Below are 17,776 nucleotides of genomic sequence, written 5' to 3'. Positions count from 1 at the left end.
TTTTCAGTAAATGTTTATTCACGCGCATGCGGACAAACACACACCCCGGAGGTCAAACTAAAAAAAAAGTTGATACAAACTACAGTTGTATCGGACACGCACACAAAAACACAAAAGAGTTTGCTCAATCAAAAAAACACCAAACATATATAGTTCACGTTTTTTATTAAAATGTATAAGGATTGTTTTGATTTAAATTAATATGAGTGGAATATAAGTCATTTAGGCAACAGGATTTGAGGAAGAACCTAAATAGCAGCTAGAAATGACCGACCAGGCAGGCAGAAGTCTGCTTTTCTTATCTCTCAAGTCATGGAAGGGTGGGAGGGGGGCCACATAAGTGTGGGGTAGGAACTGTGGAATCAGGCAGGGGTGTAAGAATTTAGGATATAGTCTTGTTATTTTAAAGAAGGTGTACATGATTATTTAATTATATTTAAAGAAGGTGTACATGATTATTTAATTATATTTAATAGGAACCAGTAAGCTGCATTTAGCAGCATGCTGCAAATACACATTAAAATCTTTAAAGAATAAGGTCTTAGTTATTTTAATAAAGACATCCTACAAGGTGCCCACGGCCCCAGCTTATATAATCTACAAGCTTGATCTGAGATGCTTGCTGGAGTACAATGCTAAGTTGACAACGGTAACGGAGCTGCAGACTGTTTGATAGTTAATGAAACATAGTTCAAATTCAACAGTGTCAGCAGTCATCCACTATGCAGGGAGACTACAGATTCACTATAACGACCCCATTTATCTGCTAGAATTATTTAAAAATTGTTTTTGACAGAATAAAGCCTTAGTTATTTTAATAAATATGTTTTTTCAGTAAATGTATATTCATGCTCATGTGCACAAACACACACACACACACACACACACACACACACACACACACCGGTGGTCAGGGGCTATAGAGTTTAACTTTAGGTCTGTGAAAGTATAGGACCGCCATGTGTTTACAGACCCCAAAACATACTAACTTAGTCGTTCATGAGTCTTATTGTGAAAAACCACACAAAATAGACTTGTAAATTTTAAAGAAAACAACATTAACAGCTTTTGTTAATGTTTAAATGTATAAAAACTTTAGATGTGTTTGTTAAACAGTCAAACAAAAATGTGTTATTTTAAAGTAGCATAAAATATAACCTTAACTTTGGACGCAAGATGAACAACCTACACAGACACAAACGCAGACAGACACACACACACACACACACACACACACACACACACACACATACACACACACAGCAAAACCCCAAGCATGCGCACAAGCGCACAACCAAAGGTTGGGAAGTGTGCTTTCCTTATCTCACAAGTCATGGAAGGGTGGGAGGGGGGCCATATAAGTGAGGGGTAGGAACTGTGGAATCAGGCAAGGGTGTAAGAATTTAGGATATAGTCTTGTTATTTTAAAGAAGGTGTACATGATTATTTAATTACATTTAATAGCAACCAGTAAGCTGCATTTACACATTAAATGCAAATACACTTTAAAACTTTAAAGAATGGTAATATAACTTGACCATAGTTTTTAGTTACACAAATATTTTAAGACGTAACATGAACGTTTTTCAAAGTAAGATGTACAAATGTTTTAAAATGTAACATTAAAGTTTTTCAAAGTAAGATGTACAACTGTTTTAAGACGTAACATGAAAGTTTTTCAAAGTAAGATGTACAAATGTTTTAAAACGTAACATAAAAGTTTTTCAAAGTAAGATGTACAAATGTTTTAAAATTTGACATGAAAGTTTTTCAAAGTAAGATGTACAAATGTTTTAAGACGTAACATGAACGTTTTTCAGATAAACAGATGTTTTAAAATGTAACATGAAAGTTTTTCAAAGTAAGATGTACAAGTATTTTAAAATGTAACATGAAAGTTTTTCAAAGTAAGATGTACAAATGTTTTAAAATGTAACATTAAAGTTTTTCAAAGTAAGATGTACAACTGTTTTAAGACGTAACATAAAAGTTTTTCAAAGATGTACAGATGTTTTAAGATGTAAGATGTTTGGGTGTTTTACAAAAACATTTTGTTATATGTTTGCAGCCCAAACGTATTTTTAAAATGTACAAAGTTTTATGCATTCATTTTGTGAATTAGTTTTGAAATCTAATATGAACATGGCTTTTATTTTACAAAAGCAAAGTTGTAAAAAGTTTGTAGGGATTTTATCAAAGGAGATTTTGTTAATGTAATATGAAGTTTTTTTTATTTTCAAAGTTGCACAAGTGTTTTAAAATGTATCATGTATACGTGTGTTTTATTTTTCAAGCTTGTGTACATTTATCAAATGAGTTTTTAAAATGTACCATGACCGGGTGTTTTATTATTCAAAATAAAAGTTGTGCATATGTTTTGTTATATGTATGTAGCACGGTTGTGTTTTTAAAATGTACTAATTTTGTGGGGTGGTGGGAATAAACCGTATTTAAAGGGGTACCTCTCATGGAATCTACCAATCTTTAACAGCTGATGAACCCTGAGCCACACGGGGACTGGGAGTTTTAACCGTGAGACTCGACACCTAGGCATTAGATCCTTATGTCAGCAATGCTCCCCATGCATGTACCCAGTGTAGGGTCAGGTCCAGAGAAAGCTGTAACTACGAGTGCAGCTGATTAATAGCATTTAATTTATAACAGTAGGAGCTAGTAAACTACATTTAGCAGTCGCAATAAAACACGTTAAAGACTTTAAAGAATAAAGGCTTAGTTATTTTTTAATAAAGATGGCTTTTCAGTAAATGTTGACTTCCCTACAAGGTGACCCCCAAGGCCTATGCTTATAGCATCCGGGTGCCTGATTTGAGATGCTTACTGAGGATGCCATGTTAACACCGGTAACTGAGCTGCACCATCTGTCACACTTAATGAAACTTAGTCCTAATTCAACAGAACCAGTCGTCATCCACTTTGCAGTGAGATTTCTGAGCGAAAAGTGAGCGAAGTTTCATTTTCTTACTTTACCACCTATCGGGGGCTCTGACGTTTTTAAGATGCGGCTAACTATCCCCGAGACACTTTAGCCAGGTTCGTGTACATTTGCTCTTAATGCTGCTGTCAACGCCAGGAGGGAGCTGGCTAGCAATAACATCTTTAGCTGGTCTTAAAGCTTGCTGTATTTTTCATTCAGTAAATACACGGTTTAGAAGAAAACCTAATCGACATTTAAATAAATAAAAAATAAACGTACAAAACTATTGAAATCCACAAGAAGCATGTGCATATTTTTCTGGTTTGCATGTTATGTGTGGTTGTCTAAGCACCGTCGGCCTAGTGTTTGATAGGTGATGGAGAAGCATACGGTCGTAAACTGCATGCGCTTATGCCAACAGGTGTTTAACATACAAACATAGACGCTTTTCTTTAACGTAAAACATTTAAAGGCTCATTCTGTTTTGTCGACATTCTTTAATTTTATTCAAGTAGCCTCTAATCACCTTACACTTGTTCTATTTTACTGTAGAGTATTTTAAAACAATGTCACTGTAATGTCACCACATGTCAAAGCTAACAAGGTAACATGATTGTATCAGCGGAACAAAAAGCCGTCGCCTGGATATGTATAGACAGATCATGTATTGCTCAGCAAATCGACCGCATTATGAAATCTATTTGTATTTAGACAAATATATTGAGAATGAAGCGTCGCGTTTTAAGAGGCAGACATTGAGGCCGAATTTAAGTTGGTCACAAATGTATTTTTCTTCTGCAGCTAGAAGCGTCGTCTGAGCCTGATTTTAACTGGCATGACGGTGTGGGATTCTTGTAGTAGAAGTTAAGTGAATTGCGGTACTCTGAAATTAAGTGATATATGTATTAGAATCGTGAAGTGTCATCTTCCTTTTGTTTTAGCTTCCCCCTGGGCATTTTTATGAACTGTATTGCAATATCAGACAGTGTGTCATGAATTTCTGAAGGCATGTTATATATGACCGTTCCTTGGATACGTCTCTTGTACAGTAGTTGCAGTTTGTCAGGACAAGACTGTTTGCCTAATGTGACATGGTGAACAAGTCCTGTGATTAAAGCATGTCTGCTGCTTAAAACATTGTGTTGTATGATGAAGGTTTCTTGCCGGTACATGTTGAATTACATTAGAATATTCAAGTATTATTTTTTAAATCATTTAATGAAATAGGTATTTATCTCATCATTGATGATGACTGTGGTCCACCTGTATGACAAGTAACCTGTCCCGGACAGAGGTTTCTTCAAGGCCTGTTGTAGGAACCCCATGGTGTAGCATTATGAGAAAGTATACAGGGAGTAGTACAAATGAGCAGTCGCCCTGCCCCTCTTTTACTCATTTTGGATGCTTAAATTACTAAATTGTGTCTTTAATGCTATTCTGTATGATTCTATGGTCTGAGTGAGTCTCCAGTACTACATGAATGGTAAACTTAAAAACTCTACTTCTCTTAGCTTAATAATATTTTCTTTCTTGAGTTGAATTAGTTTGTGTCTAATTTTCATTTTATTGATTTTCTGCACACTTGGATTATTTATTTGCCCCCCTTGTCTTAAAGGCTAGAGGGGGTCTGTGCTTGTGACCTGGCAATTATTTTCGGTGTTTGTCACTAAACTTGCAATATAAAATTTGAAGACAGGTCTGTGACCTGTGCTTGCAACAAAAAACGTCTAAGTGGTAGTAGGCAAAGCACAGCACTGCCTATACTTTCTGAAAAGGCTAATCTTTTATGGCACAGACAGGAAAAGGTGATGATCCACTAGCAGCTCCAAGACGAAAATGGGGTTTATTAAAGAAAAACAGAGCACCCTGGGGTAAAATACTAAACAAAAAGGCCGTGAGGGGTCCGAAACTAGCTGGGAGAAATAAGATTGAACTAAAGAAATCATTAAGTAACACAACTAAGGAACTAGGCTAAACAGAGAGCAGGACTAAAAAACCAAGCACACAGTTCACAACTAACACTGACCACAGACAGACGGACGGACAAACGAATGCATGTGCCACACACACACACACACACACACACACGCACACACGCAGACCGGTGGTCAGGGGCTTTAGAGTTTAACTTTAGGTCTGTGAAAGTATAGGACCGCGATGTGTATACAGACCCCAAAACATACTAACTTAGTCGTTCATGAGTCTTATTGTGAAAAACCACACAAAATAGACTTGTAAATTTTAAAGAAAACACATTAACAGCTTTTGTTAATGTTTAAATGTATAAAAACTTTAGATGTGTTTGTTAAACAGTCAAACAAAAATGTGTTATTTTAAAGTAGTATAAAATATAACCTTAATTTTGGACGCAAGATGAACAACCTACACACACAGACACACACACACACACACACACACACAGCAAAACCCCAAGCATGCGCACAACCAAAGGTTGGGAAGTGTGCTTTCCTTATCTCACAAGTCATGGAAGGGTGGGAGGGGGGCCATATAAGTGAGGGGTAGGAACTGTGGAATCAGGCAAGGGTGTAAGAATTTAGGATATAGTCTTGTTATTTTAAAGAAGGTGTACATGATTATTTAATTACATTTAATAGCAACCAGTAAGCTGCATTTACACATTAAATGCAAATACACTTTAAAACTTTAAAGAATGGTAATATAACTTGACCATAGTTTTTAGTTACACAAATATTTTAAGACGTAACATGAACGTTTTTCAAAGTAAGATGTACACCTTCTTTAAAATAACAAGACTATATCCTAAATTCTTACACCCCTGCCTGATTCCACAGTTCCTACCCCACACTTATGTGGCCCCCCTCCCACCCTTCCATGACTTGAGAGATAAGAAAAGCAGACTTCTGCCTGCCTGGTCGGTCATTTCTAGCTGCTATTTAGGTTCTTCCTCAAATCCTGTTGCCTAAATGACTTATATTCCACTCATATTAATTTAAATCAAAACAATCCTTATACATTTTAATAAAAAACGTGAACTATATATGTTTGGTGTTTTTTTGATTGAGCAAACTCTTTTGTGTTTTTGTGTGCGTGTCCGATACAACTGTAGTTTGTATCAACTTTTTTTTTAGTTTGACCTCCGGGGTGTGTGTTTGTCCGCATGCGCGTGAATAAACATTTACTGAAAAACGTATTTATTAAAATAACTAAGACTTTATTCTGTCAAAGTTTTAAAAAATGTGTTTTGATGCATGTCACTAAATGCTGCTTAATAGTACCTAACCGGGGCTGCTCCCCCAGAGACAGTTGCTAGTCCATTTATTCTTTTAAAGACTACTGATTCCAATTTGGTGCCATATGCTTTTATCTTGTAGGCCGTAGGATAGCTCCATTTCTACCAGCTATAGGCCATGGTACGTCTGGGCTATTATGCTTAAATTCTTTATTAATTAGCGTTGGCTATGTGCTTTATAACACTGCTGATTCAGGTCTCTTGTAGATTTTCTCTTGACCGGTCAGCGCAGTCTCTCTCTTGTACATAGAAAAAACAGAGAATACCTATTATTACAATGTTATTTTTAATTTAATTTAATTTAATTTAATTAATTAGCATTTTTATCACGCGAATAAAAGAAATAATATACTCAGCGGGTAAGGCCTGGATGAACCTCTTTGGCTGGCAGGAAGGGTTAGACCTCGAAGATACTTGTGCCTCTGCCCTAGGAGGAATAGGCCCCCCCGCTCGCCGCAATATCAACCAGGTGCAGTCATATCGTTTCTCTGTTAACCCATATCTGTACTGTCATGTATGAAAACAGGATTTACTGGGAGACAAGGTGTCCAACTTGATGTATGGCCCAAGTCGTTAGAGACGGCCTTCAAAAGTGTGGCACCATACGCTGATGTAATACAAACGCCTGCGTGAGGAAGAAACACACATACATTGTCAAAACTACCGCCAAGCGTTTTTATTGGACGACAGACCCTCCACCTCCTCCTCCTCTCATTCTTTGCTCCAACTTTATCATTTTCTCCCAGAGTCTCAGTCTCTCAGAGTTTGTCACAGACTCGCGCAGCGGCACGGCTCTCAGCTCGCCGGCATCAGACTCGCGCCGCGGCACGGCTCTCAGCTCTCCGGCATCGCTTTCTCCGAGGATTATCCGAGCCCGCGGGGACCTTAGCGCAGTACCGCACCAGACACAGGGTTCTAAGGCCTTTGCTGATTCTCCAAAGCCCGGGACCTTACCGCGGTACCGTAACACCAGACACGCCGTACGCTCACGCTCCATCAGGTAACCCACCCCCGCTCGGCCACAGCTGTGCCCGACAAAATAATAACTTATTAAAATAACACACACACACTCATAAGCACTCTCCTCAATATAGCACTCTCCTCAATATAATTTTAAAATAAAATTATAATTAAATAAATCATTTAAAATAATTTATAATAATAATAAATAATAATTAAAAATAATAATAAAAAATAATAATTAAAAATAAATAATAAATCATTTAATACATAAATAATTTAATAAATAAATAATGAAATAAATAATAAATAAATCCAACTCCCGTGACGTCACATCGTACCACCACAACCAAACCCCGCCTACACAAGCCCCGCCCACAAGTGACCTTTTGACCCGACCTGTCAATTTGATGGAAGCGGCATTCATCCTCTCTCTAATGCATGTGGCTCAGGTGGGGAGATGGGCTCCAAAGAAAGAGGCAGAAAACGGCAAGAGTGGAGCTCACGGTTGTGCCGGAATAGCTCAGTTGGGAGAGCGTTAGACTGAAGATCTAAAGGTCCTGGGTTCAATCCCGGGTTCTGGCAGCACGTGCCGTGAGTCTTGGAGCTCGTCTCCGCCTTGGGCTGCGATGTACCCGCTGGTTCCATGGTGTAATGGTTAGCACTCTGGGCTCTGAATCCAGCGATCCGAGTTCAAATCTCGGTGGGACCTGTCATGGGCTCAGTTTTGCGCCCCAAGGCGCACTCTTGCCCAAAAACGTTTCTTTTGCACTTTTTGCATGTGGTGTAGCCGACCTTTTCTGCCGCTTGGCCGGTTAGCTCAGCTGGTTAGAGCGTGCTGCTAATAACGCCAAGGTCATGGGTTCGATCCCCATACGGGCCACGCTTTCTCTTTCTCCCGGTGGTCGGAGTGCTTGGAGATCAGAGGTAAGGAAAATGAAAGTGTCCGACGTGATGATAAGAACACAGTCGTGCCAGATTCACCTGCGTCGTGGTGAGAAAAAGAAATGGAGGATACACACATTTCTCTTAGCTGACAATTCTGCAGCAAGTGGACTGGCAAAGTGTACGTCTACATACACAATTTGCTCAAAGAGCGTAGTAGTTCTTGAAGAAAAATCCAACCCGCACTGTAAAACCATGCTGCCTTCTGGTGTTGTTTACAAGTTTCTGATGGAACGAGCTTTTTTGGAGGCATTTATTGGAAAAGTCGACGGAGTTGTCAAGCATCCCGAAGCAGCACTTCCACTAGAAGGTCCCAGAGTTCTTGTGCTTCAAGCACTTCAATTTATAAATACTCCGTTGATTTTAACAGTTGTGTGAAATGAGCTGTCATCACTCCGTTTTTGCTTTAGCAATTTTTCCGCTCTTTCGGCGGAAAGCCGCTCTCGTGTGTTTGCATGGGTGGTTCAGTGGTAGAATTCTCGCCTGCCACGCGGGAGGCCCGGGTTCGATTCCCGGCCAATGCAAAGCGGCTCTTTTAATAACTGTACACTCAGCGCTGAACTCCAGCTAATTCAGTCTTATCTCAAGACAGGTACTCCACATTTCCGCTCAACCCCTGGCAAGCGGAGCCCTGAGGCTGGCTCATTACAGTTCCCCTAGCTAAAAACTACACAGAGGCATCTCAGTTTCACACTTCTGACCGCCTTCTTGCCCATCCTTGCATCTGTGCACTTTCTCACACATTCCACTGTCTGACATATTGTCTTTGTTGAGCAACAGTCTCGTGTTAGCTTGAGAAGAGCCTCTCACCTGACTCGTGTACCGTACTATGGCTTAAAATCGGACACTTCTCATAGCTTGCTGCTGCTCCAGGTTGACATTCACTGCATGTGGCTCAGGTGGGGAGATGGGCTCCAAAGAAAGAGGCAGAAAACGGCAAGAGTGGAGCTCATGGTTGTGCCGGAATAGCTCAGTTGGGAGAGCGTTAGACTGAAGATCTAAAGGTCCCTGGTTCAATCCCGGGTTCTGGCAGCACGTGACGTGAGTCTTGGAGCTCGTCTCCGCCTTGGGCTGCGATTTACCCGCTGGTTCCATGGTGTAATGGTTAGCACTCTGGGCTCTGAATCCAGCGATCCGAGTTCAAATCTCGGTGGGACCTGTCATGGGCTCAGTTTTGCACCCCAAGGCGCACTCTTGCCCAAAAACGTTTCTTTTGCACTTTTTGCATGTGGTGTAGCCGACCTTTTTTGCCGCTTGGCCGGTTAGCTCAGCTGGTTAGAGCGTGGTGCTAATAACGCCAAGGTCATGGGTTCGATCCCCATACGGGCCACGCTTTCTCTTTCTCCCGGTGGTCGGAGTGCTTGGAGATCAGTGGTAAGGAAAATGAAAGTGTCCGACGTGATTATAAGAACACAGTCGTGCCAGATTCACCTGCGTCGTGGTGAGAAAAAGAAATGGAGGATACACGCATTTCTCTTGGCTGACAATTCTGCAGCAAGTGGACTGGCAAAGTGTACGTCTACATACACAATTTGCTCAAAGAGCGTAGTAGTTCTTGAAGAAAAATCCAACCCGCACTGTAAAAGGCCGGTCGCGTATAGCCATAACACAGTGGCAGCCAATGAAATTGAAGGATTTTTTTTGCGAAGCGAAGAGACCCTCCCCGGCGCTGCAAAATCTCCGTTAATGATTTTTTTTCTGATACATTTCAAGTTAGATTGAAATGCTAATCATTTTGAGGCATGTTTTCAAAAAAGCATGAACAAATTTCTCCATTTCTTGTAATCACATTCATCCATTATTCTTCGTTTTCTTGATATTGATGTATTTAATAAACAGCTTAAAACTATGGTTACAATTTTATTTATTTATTTATTTATTTCGCTGTGGTTTTTAAATCAATATGTTAATTAAACAGACATAGACAGTTATGAATAAAATGTATTGTTTATTGAGTCTATTTACACAGAAAGAGACAAGTACTCAGGTTCTCATACTCAGGGGTATGATAAGATATACATCCATCCATCTATCCATCCATTTTCCAAACCGCTTATTCTACTGGGTCACAGGGGTCCGGAGCCTATCCCGGAAGCAATGGGCACGAGGCAGGGAACAACCCAGGATGGGGGGCCAGCCCATAGCAGGGCAAACTCACACACCATTCACTCTCACATGCACACCTACGGGCAATTTAGCAACTCCAATTAGCCTCAGCATGTTTTTGGACTGTGGGGGGAAACCGGAGTACCCGAAGGAAACCCCACGACGACATGGGGAGAACATGCAAACTCCACACACATGTGACCCAGGCGGAGACTTGAACCCGGGTCCCAGAGGTGTGAGGCAACAGTGCTAACCACTGCACCACCATGCCGCCCCCAAGATATACATTACCGCTCAAAAGTTTGGGATCACATGCAAATTTCTTTGTTTTCCAAAGAAAAACACATTTTCATGCAATTCACAAACAATTTTATCCACATCTACATATAGAGGCCTATTATCAGCAACTGGCAGTCCTCTGCATCAATCTCCTGGTATGTCTGACTGCTTATTCTTTAAATATTGCTAACACATTTTGGAGGTTTGGTTTGGGTCATTATCCTTTTGTAGGATAAAACTGACCCCAATCAAGTCTTGTCACAGGGTATATAATTGAACGGTAGTGTATGTCAAATATTAAATAGATGAAATGATTAATTTTGTTAAACAGCAGTGTTAATGCATTTTGTAGCATGTTAACAAATGACTCATTGAATCCTGAATCAAAACAAAAAGCATAATTAAAAATAGCATTGTTATGACAATACTAACAGTGATGCTGCAGCATTTTAACAACAGTCAGATAGTTAGACATACAGTACCAGTCAGTAATTTGGACACACCACTCTGCCTACAAAGGGACTGGATCATATTACCTGGATACTTGAGCTAAACCCAGTAGAAATGTTTTTCAAGGAGTCTGACCAGAGAGTTAAAGAAAATCAGCTGAGTGCTCAGCATATATGAGACGGCTCCTTCAGGAGAGCTGGAAAAGCATTCCAGGGGGCCATCTCATTAAACTAGTAGAAAGTAGAAAGCAGGATCAGTCAGTCCCTGGAGCAGCTGGGGTTAAGGGCCTTGCTCAAGGGCCCAATGGTGGGATCACTCGGCCAACCCTGGGATTTGAACCGGCAACCTTCTGAGTTCCAACAGAATTGTCCCTCCCAACAAATTATTTTTTTTAAATACCTTTTCTGAGTAGTGCATAATTCCATGTGTATTACTTTATAGTTACGATGTCTTTAAAAATATTATAAAATGTAAAGAATAGTACAAAGAAACAATTCTATAGGTAGGTGTGCCCAAAACTCCTGACTGACGCTGTAACACTTTCTTAGACTCACCACACTGGTTGAGGTGGTGATGAGACAAGAGAGATTTCGCCAGTGGATAGGGAATGATTAATAGGCCAGATCTGCCATTGGGGTAACTGCCCCACACTTTGAGAGATGCTCAGGGATAATTTATGACCTTAGAGAATCAGGAACAAACAAGGAACATATTAACCATATGTTAAAATGCTGCAAGTGTATATTCAAACAATACTGAACTATAAAGAATATAAAACAATCTTTACTTTTTTTGTTTTAAAAAAACTATGCTTGCCACTTCTTTAAGTAAACCTACCTAACAGTGGCAATTTTTACAATCTGATTGTAACCCACCTGGGGGCGGCATGGTGGTGCAGTGGTTAGCACTGTCGCCTCACTCCTCTCCAATTCCTCATCTTCCTCTATTTCTATAAAACAAAACAGATATGAATAAAAGACATAATCAATGCACAAAACCACATATATGAAACTGTCAGCCAACCTGGAGGATTAGTAGAAGTGTCTGGAAGTGCTGGTCTTGAGGGAGCAGAAGCCTCCAGTGTCATCTGAAGATTGCTGTGCTTCAGCCTCAGGTACTGCTGTAGTCGGTACATTTTGCTGCCTGGTACGCATCGCTGTTTGAGGATAAAAGCTGCATACCCATCATCCCTACTGTCCCAAATATCCTTCCAGGTCTTGCCAGCACAGACCCCAAACCCAACCAAATTCTCATCCTCACTTTTGACAGGTGGTAGTTGACAGGCGTAAAGAAACACAGAAGGGCATGGAATTATAAACAAGAATTCTGTGATCTGACACCTTTGCCATTTGGTAAGTGTACAAGTAAGTGTAATAGCTTCTAACTGACTTGCTTTAACCTAAAACAAGGTTTGTTTGAACAACTTTAGTAGGTTTAATACTTAACGATTATGTGAGAAATTCTTTAATATCTAAGTTAACGGCAATGCCAGCAAACAATATGCATAAAAAAAGTTGTAGTTAAATATCAATGACTTACAGGAAAGTTACCGTCACAGTACCTTGCATATAGGAACGTGCAGAATTAGTATATGTATAATACACTATATATATAAGGTTAGTTTATAAACGGTAATCCAGTTTATTCTGTCTCATCTGCCTAGACTCATTCTACTTGACCAGTGTATGCTCGTTTTACTGCAAATTACTCGTTTTCCATAAATGGACACTGTCTAGCTTAATAAATGTACTGCTTTACCGGGCCACTAATAAAAGATACTTTTGGATTCCTCACGATGAGTGGAATTCTTATAAACGGTACCCGCCTTAATTTCCAAAGTCAAACATGTTTTTATTTAAATTGTGCATTAAAAATTGAATATTAATTATTAAATATTTCAAAAGCAATGCTACCTATGGAGCGAGTGAATAACTACTTCAGCATTACACAGAGAGCTTCGCGAGGGGCTCCGTAAAACGTACAGCATCCAGTTCGATTTTGGAATGTGAAATACATCGGAATATTTAAGAAAATATGAGATTGCTGTTCAGTTTACCTTGGAAAGTCGTCCTTTCCGTTCGACCGGGCGGTTTTTCTTTTAGGTTTTTCTTTTTCTTTTACTCACAGTAGCTGCTCTTTTCCAAAATCCAGTTGTGTCGACTGTCGGTAGTGATAAGGGTAAAACGTCATTGGAGGCGTCGAAACAGCGACAAAACATCAACCAGCGGCCGAAAGAATATTACATCCGTACTGTTAAGCACTACCATTGAAAATGAATGGGAAAAGTTAAGGGAAGTTAAGCTAAACTATTCTCGCCGCCCGCGCGGGAGGCCCGGGTTCGATTCCCGGCCAATGAAAAGCGGCTCTTTTAATAACTGTACACTCAGCGCTGAACTCCAGCTAATTCAGTCTTATCTCAAGACAGGTACTCCACATTTCCGCTCAACCCCTGGCAAGCGGAGCCCTGAGGCTGGCTCATTACAGTTCCCCTAGCTAAAAACTACACAGAGGCATCTCAGCTTCACAATTCTGACCGCCTTCTTGCCCATCCTTGCATCTCTGCACTTTCTCACACATTCCACTGTCAGACGTGATTATAAGAACACAGATATGCCACATTCACCTGTGTCGTGGTGAGCGAAAGAAATGGAGGATACACGCATTTCTCTTAGCTGACAATTCTGCAGCAATTGGACTGGCAAAGTATACGTTGACATACACAATTTGCTCAAAGAGCGTAGTAGTTCTTGAAGAAAAATCCAACCCGCGTTGTAAAACCGTGCTGCCTTCTGATGCTCTTTACAACTTTCTGATGGAACTAGCTTTTTTAGAGGAATTTATTGGAAAAGTCGACGGAGTTGTCAAGTATCCCGAAGCAGCACTTCCACTAGAAGGTCCCAGAGTTCTTGTGCTTCAAGCATTTCAATTTATAAATATTCCGTTGATCTTAACAGTTGTGTGAAATGAGCTGTCATCACTCCGTTTTTGCTTTAGGAATTTTTCCGGTCTTTCGGCGGAAAGTCGGTCTCGTGTCTTTGCATTGGTGGTTCAGTGGTAGGATTCTCGCCTGCCACGCGGGAGGCCCGGGTTCGATTCCCGGCCAATGCAAAGCTGCTCTTTTAACGACTGTACACTTAGCGCTGAACTCCAGCTAATTCAGTCTTATCTCAAGACAGGTACTCCACATTTCCGCTCAACCCCTGGCAAGCGGAGCCCTGAGGCTGGCTCATTACAGTTCCCCTAGCTAAAAACTACACAGAGGCATCTCAGCTTCACACTTCTGACCACCTTCTTGCCCATCCTTGCATCTCTGCACTTTCTCACACATTCCACTGTCTGACATATTGTCTTTGTTGAGCAACAGTCTCGCGTTAGCTTGAGAAGAGCCTCTCACCTGACTCGTGTACCGTACTATGGCTTAAAATCGGACACTTTTCATAGCTTGCTGCTGCTTAAGGTCGACGTTCACGGCATGTGGCTCAGGTGGGGAGATGGGCTCCAAAGAAAGAGGCAGAAAACGGCAAGAGTGGAGCTCACGAATGTGCCGGAATAGCTCAGTTGGGAGAGCGTTAGACTGAAGATCTAAAGGTCCCTGGTTCAATCCCGGGTTTTGGCAGCACGTGACATGCGTTTTGGAGCTCGTCTCCGCCTGGGCTGCAGTGCACCAGCTGGTTCCATGGTGTAATGGTTAGCACTCTGGGCTTTGAATCCAGCGATCCGAGTTCAAATCTCGGTGGGACCTATCATGGGCTCAGTTTTGCACCCCATGGCGCACTCTGTCTCAAAAACATTTCTTTTGCACTTTTTGCATGTGATGTAGCCGACCTTTTCTGCCGCTTGGCCGGTTAGCTCAGCTGGTTAGAGCGTGGTGCTAATCACGCCAAGGTCATGGGTTCAATCCCCGTACGGGCCATGCTTTCTCTTTCTCCCGGTGGTGGGAGTGCTTGGAGATCAGAGGTAAAGAAAATGAAAGTGTCAGACGTGATTATAAGAACACAGATATGCCACATTCACCTGTGTCGTGGTGAGCGAAAGAAATGGAGGATACACGCATTTCTCTTAGCTGACAATTCTGCAGCAATTGGACTGGCAAAGTATACGTTGACATACACAATTTGCTCAAAGAGCGTAGTAGTTCTTGAAGAAAAATCCAACCCGCGTTGTAAAACCGTGCTGCCTTCTGATGCTCTTCACAACTTTCTGATGGAACTAGCTTTTTTCGAGGCATTTATTGGAAAAGTCGACGGAGTTGTCAAGTATCCCGAAGCAGCACTTCCACTAGAAGGTCCCAGAGTTCTTGTGCTTCAAGCATTTCAATTTATACATATTTCGTTGATTTTAAAAGTTGTGTGAAATGAGCTGTCATCACTCCGTTTCTGCTTTAGGAATTTTTCTGGTCTTTCGGCGGAAAGTCGGTCTCGTGTGTTTGCATTGGTGGTTCAGTGGTAGAATTCTCGCCTGCCACGAGGGAGGCCCGGGTTTCATTCCCCGCCAATGCAAAGCTGCTCTTTTAACAACTGTACACTCAGCGCTGAACTCCAGCTAATTCAGTCTCATCTCAAGACAGGTACTCCACATTTCCGCTCAACCCCTGGCAAGCGGAGCCCTGAGGCTGGCTCATTACAGTTCCCCTAGCTAAAAACTACACAGAGGCATCTCAGCTTCACACTTCTGACCACCTTCTTGCCCATCCTTGCATCTCTGCACTTTCTCACACATTCCACTGTCTGACATATTGTCTTTGTTGAGCAACAGTCTCGTGTTAGCTTGAGAAGAGCCTCTCACCTGACTCGTGTACCGTACTATGGCTTAAAATCGGACACTTTTCATAGCTTGCTGCTGCTTAAGGTCGACGTTCACGGCATGTGGCTCAGGTGGGGAGATGGGCTCCAAAGAAAGAGGCAGAAAACGGCAAGAGTGGAGCTCACGAATGTGCCGGAATAGCTCAGTTGGGAGAGCGTTAGACTGAAGATCTAAAGGTCCCTGGTTCAATCCCGGGTTTTGGCAGCACGTGACATGCGTTTTGGAGCTCGTCTCCGCCTGGGCTGCAGTGCACCAGCTGGTTCCATGGTGTAATGGTTAGCACTCTGGGCTTTGAATCCAGCGATCCGAGTTCAAATCTCGGTGGGACCTATCATGGGCTCAGTTTTGCACCCCATGGCGCACTCTGTCTCAAAAACATTTCTTTTGCACTTTTTGCATGTGATGTAGCCGACCTTTTCTGCCGCTTGGCCGGTTAGCTCAGCTGGTTAGAGCGTGGTGCTAATCACGCCAAGGTCATGGGTTCAATCCCCGTACGGGCCATGCTTTCTCTTTCTCCCGGTGGTGGGAGTGCTTGGAGATCAGAGGTAAAGAAAATGAAAGTGTCAGACGTGATTATAAGAACACAGATATGCCACATTCACCTGTGTCGTGGTGAGCGAAAGAAATGGAGGATACACGCATTTCTCTTAGCTGACTAATTCTGCAGCAATTGGACTGGCAAAGTATATGTTGACATACACAATTTGCTCAAAGAGCGTAGTAGTTCTTGAAGAAAAATCCAACCCGCGTTGTAAAACCGTGCTGCCTTCTGATGCTCTTTACAACTTTCTGATGGAACTAGCTTTTTTCGAGGCATTTATTGGAAAAGTCGACGGAGTTGTCAAGTATCCCGAAGCAGCACTTCCACTAGAAGGTCCCAGAGTTCTTGTGCTTCAAGCATTTCAATTTATAAATATTCCGTTGATCTTAACAGTTGTGTGAAATGAGCTGTCATCACTCCGTTTCTGCTTTAGGAATTTTTCCGGTCTTTCGGCGGAAAATCGGTCTCGTGTGTTTGCATTGGTGGTTCAGTGGTAGAATTCTCGCCTGTCACGCGGGAGGCCCGGGTTCGATTCCCGGCCAATGCAAAGCTGCTCTTTTAACAACTGTACACTCAGCGCTGAACTCCAGCTAATTCAGTCTTATCTCAAGACAGGTACTCCACATTTCCGCTCAACCCCTGGCAAGCGGAGCCCTGAGGCTGGCTCATTACAGTTCCCCTAGCTAAAAACTACACAGAGGCATCTCAGCTTCACACTTCTGACCACCTTCTTGCCCATCCTTGCATCTCTGCACTTTCTCACACGTTCCACTGTCTGACATATTGTCTTTGTTGAGCAACAGTCTCGTGTTAGCTTGAGAAGAGCCTCTCACCTGACTCGTGTACCGTACTATGGCTTAAAATCGGACACTTTTCATAGCTTGCTGCTGCTTAAGGTCGACGTTCACGGCATGTGGCTCAGGTGGGGAGATGGGCTCCAAAGAAAGAGGCAGAAAACGGCAAGAGTGGAGCTCACGAATGTGCCGGAATAGCTCAGTTGGGAGAGCGTTAGACTGAAGATCTAAAGGTCCCTGGTTCAATCCCGGGTTTTGGCAGCACGTGACATGCGTTTTGGAGCTCGTCTCCGCCTGGGCTGCAGTGCACCAGCTGGTTCCATGGTGTAATGGTTAGCACTCTGGGCTTTGAATCCAGCGATCCGAGTTCAAATCTCGGTGGGACCTATCATGGGCTCAGTTTTGCACCCCATGGCGCACTCTGGCTCAAAAACATTTCTTTTGCACTTTTTGCATGTGATGTAGCCGACATTTTCTGCCACTTGGCCGGTTAGCTCAGCTGTTTAGAGCGTGGTGCTAATCACGCCAAGGTCATGGGTTCGATCCCCGTACGGGCCATGCTTTCTCTTTCTCCCGGTGGTGGGAGTGCTTGGAGATCAGAGGTAAAGAAAATGAAAGTGTCAGACGTGATTATAAGAACACAGATATGCCACATTCACCTGTGTCGTGGTGAGCGAAAGAAATGGAGGATA

At 42.0% G+C, this 17,776-nt stretch overlaps 8 non-coding genes across 8 annotated transcripts; all 8 read left to right on the top strand.

The window, feature by feature from the left end:
* The first annotated feature begins 7,806 nt into the window (after positions 1-7,806).
* Positions 7,807-7,878, top strand: trnaq-cug (transfer RNA glutamine (anticodon CUG)). The gene has a single exon. It is a non-coding gene; the product is annotated as a tRNA-Gln (tRNA).
* A 1,192-nt stretch (positions 7,879-9,070) lies between these two features.
* On the top strand, positions 9,071-9,143 carry trnaf-gaa (transfer RNA phenylalanine (anticodon GAA)). The gene has a single exon. It is a non-coding gene; the product is annotated as a tRNA-Phe (tRNA).
* A 55-nt stretch (positions 9,144-9,198) lies between these two features.
* Positions 9,199-9,270, top strand: trnaq-cug (transfer RNA glutamine (anticodon CUG)). The gene has a single exon. It is a non-coding gene; the product is annotated as a tRNA-Gln (tRNA).
* Positions 9,271-13,983: 4,713 nt separating this feature from the next.
* On the top strand, positions 13,984-14,054 carry trnag-gcc (transfer RNA glycine (anticodon GCC)). Its single transcript has one exon. It is a non-coding gene; the product is annotated as a tRNA-Gly (tRNA).
* A 562-nt stretch (positions 14,055-14,616) lies between these two features.
* trnaq-uug (transfer RNA glutamine (anticodon UUG)) lies at positions 14,617-14,688 on the top strand. Its single transcript has one exon. It is a non-coding gene; the product is annotated as a tRNA-Gln (tRNA).
* Positions 14,689-16,007: 1,319 nt separating this feature from the next.
* On the top strand, positions 16,008-16,079 carry trnaq-uug (transfer RNA glutamine (anticodon UUG)). Its single transcript has one exon. It is a non-coding gene; the product is annotated as a tRNA-Gln (tRNA).
* A 687-nt stretch (positions 16,080-16,766) lies between these two features.
* Positions 16,767-16,837, top strand: trnad-guc (transfer RNA aspartic acid (anticodon GUC)). Its single transcript has one exon. It is a non-coding gene; the product is annotated as a tRNA-Asp (tRNA).
* A 562-nt stretch (positions 16,838-17,399) lies between these two features.
* On the top strand, positions 17,400-17,471 carry trnaq-uug (transfer RNA glutamine (anticodon UUG)). The gene has a single exon. It is a non-coding gene; the product is annotated as a tRNA-Gln (tRNA).
* The last annotated feature ends 305 nt before the right edge of the window (positions 17,472-17,776 follow it).

This window comes from Brienomyrus brachyistius, unplaced genomic scaffold (genome assembly GCF_023856365.1).
Source record: "Brienomyrus brachyistius isolate T26 unplaced genomic scaffold, BBRACH_0.4 scaffold32, whole genome shotgun sequence".
In the NCBI taxonomy this organism is placed as follows: domain Eukaryota; kingdom Metazoa; phylum Chordata; class Actinopteri; order Osteoglossiformes; family Mormyridae; genus Brienomyrus; species Brienomyrus brachyistius.
This window is presented reverse-complemented; position numbering and strand designations above follow the sequence as displayed.